The sequence below is a fragment of the Sus scrofa genome, unplaced genomic scaffold (assembly GCF_000003025.6).
Source record: "Sus scrofa isolate TJ Tabasco breed Duroc unplaced genomic scaffold, Sscrofa11.1 Contig2356, whole genome shotgun sequence".
Taxonomy (NCBI): Eukaryota; Metazoa; Chordata; class Mammalia; order Artiodactyla; family Suidae; genus Sus; species Sus scrofa.
The window spans coordinates 3,452-7,011 of NW_018085075.1; the positions used below are offsets into that span (position 1 = coordinate 3,452).

At 40.8% G+C, this 3,560-nt stretch overlaps 1 pseudogene; it reads left to right on the forward strand.

The window, feature by feature from the left end:
- Positions 1 to 1,944: 1,944 nt before the first annotated feature.
- On the forward strand, positions 1,945 to 2,950 carry LOC110258550 (annotated as a pseudogene).
- The last annotated feature ends 610 nt before the right edge of the window (positions 2,951 to 3,560 follow it).

Consider the following 3,560-nt stretch of genomic DNA (forward strand, 5'->3'; position numbering starts at 1 on the left):
CAGCGGTGGTGTTTAAAGATTTTGGTCTTTTTCTGATGCAGATGACAGAAAATACACAATACTGTTTTTTCTCTCTTCTTTTCTCCCACCTCCTCTCTCTTTCCCCTTCTCCCTCTATCACAATCCTCTACCTTCCACCCTCATGAGCAACCACATAAGGTACCTATATTTCCACAGGGTATCCTCTTTCCCCTGAGCACCCATGTGGGCCACTGCATGCTTGAAAACACATAGCCATCAGGGTTAAGAGTCTTTCCCTGACCCTAGTGTCAGCCACAGTTTATTTGAAGATGTACAGACAGGTCTGGACTGAGACACAATACCCAGGGCCACATTAAGGGCAGATACAATCCCAAACTCTTGTCTCAAATGGCCAAATAATTAGTGAAACTTCTATGCTAGATTAGCTACACCTCTAAGAGAGGATTGGAAGGGCTCAATGTATGCAGCTCAGTGCAGCACAGTCTGAAGGACAAGCTTGCCAGGAGGCAGTTGCCAATGTGTGTGTTTGCCATCAGGCAACAAAGCGAGTGAGCAAGCTGCAGCATGAGCAGAAAGACCTCGGATGGTGGTGGTCATTGTCCCAGTGCCTCACTTGTTGCAGTGGACACTCTGCAGAAATAACACAGACTCCCATGCCAGATTTGGCTTGGATGGTGTGACGGAAAATGCCACACATACAAGAGGGTGTAATAGGTTTTACTCCTCAGCTGAAGATCTTCCTGTCTGGGGAGTGCAGGGAAGGTCCTCTAAGTGAGTTTGAAATGGGGAAGAGTTCAAAGAAAGTGGCTGGTTTGGGGGTTAAAAAATTTTTTTTAATTGTGGCAAGAATATAATTTCCAAGTGATAGTTCCTGCCTGTGTGCTCAAGGTGGCTTGGTTTGAATTTTCCTAGCATGACCAAAGGAAGGGGCACCAGGAACTTATTATAAACTTGCCCACAATTTGAGCAGAGGGGAAGAGAGAAAAGTAAAGCTTAATGCTACTGTATAGATTGTCTAGGGAACTATATCTAATCTCTTGGGATAGAACAGATGGAAGATAATATGAGAAAAAGAATGTATATATATGTATGACTGGGTCATTTTGATGTACTGCAGAAATTGATGCAACATTATAAATCAATCATACTTTAATTTTAAAAAAATAAAAATGGCAACTGCCCCCAAACACCAAAACAGCAACAGCGGCAACAATAGCAACAAAGACACACAAAAAAGAATGGCTTAAAATCTGCAGCAACCAAACATCACACACACAAAGTATGCCCACATGCTTTATTGCATAGTTCTTAGGGTTTTATAAATGGTACAGATCAAGGACATTAATTGTACCTCATTTTGATAAAATACAGTATATATGACTGTCTATTAGTGTCCTTCAATTAGGATTTTTTTTTCTTTAGAGGAAAGGATATTTCTTATTCCTCTGGTTCCTTGAAAAATCAGAACTGGTATTTTAGTGTGCTTTATGGTGTTGTTTTAGGTTTTAAAATTTTATTGAAGTATAGTTAATCTACAAAGTTGTAATAATTTCTGCTGTACAACAAAGTGATTTAGCTATACATGTACACACATCTGTTCCCTTTCAAATTCTTTTCCCACATTGGTTATCACAGAATATTTGGCAGAATTTCTCTATGTCCCTGTTGGCCTTTCATTACTTATGGAGGGCTTTTTGGGTCTCTAAATATCCTTACTCCTCTAAGTTCTTTAGCTTATTTTTTTCAATATGATACATATACAAACAGATGTATGGAGGAAAAAACCTGGGAAAAAAGAATTTCATAGAAGGGTGTGTTTGTTATGACAAAGAAATATTGCTAAAGGGTCTGTGGTCCTCATTGAATATTTTATGTATGAACGGCTTGGCTCTGAAGCAGAGACACACTGATGGGTACATGTATACTTGTTTCCTTTTATATCAACTCTCATTTATTTTTCAGAAAGTGCCTCTGCTCCATGAAACCACAGAATTTCACGGTGTCTTGGAATTCCTCCTCCTGGGGCTCTCAGAGGATCCAGAACTGCAGCTCTAACTTTCCTCCTGTTCCTGTCCATGTACCTGGTCACCGTGCTGGGAATCTACTGATCATCCTGACCATCAGCTCTGACTCCCACCTCCACACCCCCATGTACTTCTGCCTCTCCATTCTGTCCATGGCTGACCTCGGCTTTACCTCTACCACGGTCCCAAAGATGCTTTTGGACATTCAGACTCACAGCAGAGTCATCTCCTATGTGGGCTGCCTGATTCAGTTGACTCTCTTTAATCTTTTCAGGTGTTTGGACAGTGCACTTCTGAGTGTGATGGCCTATGATGGGTTTGTAGCTATCTGTTATCCCTGCACTACCAGGTCATCATGAACCCCCGCCTCTGTAGCCTGCTGGTCCTGGGGTCTTTTCTGTTCAGCCTTTTGGACTCCCAGCTGCACTGTGCGATGATGTCACATCTTACCTTTTGTACCAAAGTGGAAATTCCTCATTTCTTCTTTGACCCTCCTCAACTCCTCAAGCTTGCCTGTGATGATACCTCCACCCATAAAGTAATGATGTACTTCATTGGTGCCATCTTTGGTGGAATTCCCCTTTCAGGATCCTTTTCTCTTATTCACAAATACTTTCCTCCATTCTGAGAGCCCCTCATCAGGTGGGAGGTACAAAGCCTTCTCCACCTGTGGCTCTCACCTGGCTGTTGTTTGTTTATTTTATGGAACAGGCCTTGGGGTGTACCTCAGCTCAGCTGTCTCACATTCTCCCAGAAATGATGCAGTGGCCTCAGTGGTGTACACAGTGGTGACCCCCATGCTGAACCCCTTCATCTACAGCCTGAGGAACAGGGAAATCAGAGGGCCTTACAGAAGCTCTTCAATAGAACAACCTAATTTCAATACTTGCCCAGTTTTTTTTTTTCATCTGCTGTTTAAAAATAATTGCACACAAAACATCTGAATTGGCAGATATGTTTGTTGGGTTGCATATAAGTTTTGTAGCTCACATTATTTATTCATCATATTTATAATAACTTAATGTCCTATATGGGCATTGTTTGATGGGATTAAGATACATTCTTGATTTTTTAAAGTTTAATTTTATTGAGGTAAAGTTGATTTACCATGTTGTATTAGTTTTAAGTGGGTGAGAATAAATATACACGCTACTGTATAAAAAAATGATTAAGAAAATCCTACTGTATACCAAGGAAAATCTACTCCAATAGTTGGAATAACCTATATCAGAAAAAATGTATTTTTACCATATTCGGATCGTATGTATGCAAAAATCCACTGCATGAGGAATTCCATACATCAGAATCTTCTGCATTGCAACCTAATGACCCAGCTTCTTAAAATTCACAATTCTTTTAAAATGTTATATGATTTTTTTTTTTCTTTCTTCCTTTTAGCAGCCAGTACCATGCCTCATATGGAAGTTCGCAAAAGCTAGAGTGAATCAGAGCTACGCTTCACCTTTGCCACAGCCAAAGTACACTGTATTAGCTGCATCTCCACCCCCCTGCCCTTAAGCAACACTGATCCTAACCCCCTGATTGAGCCAGGAT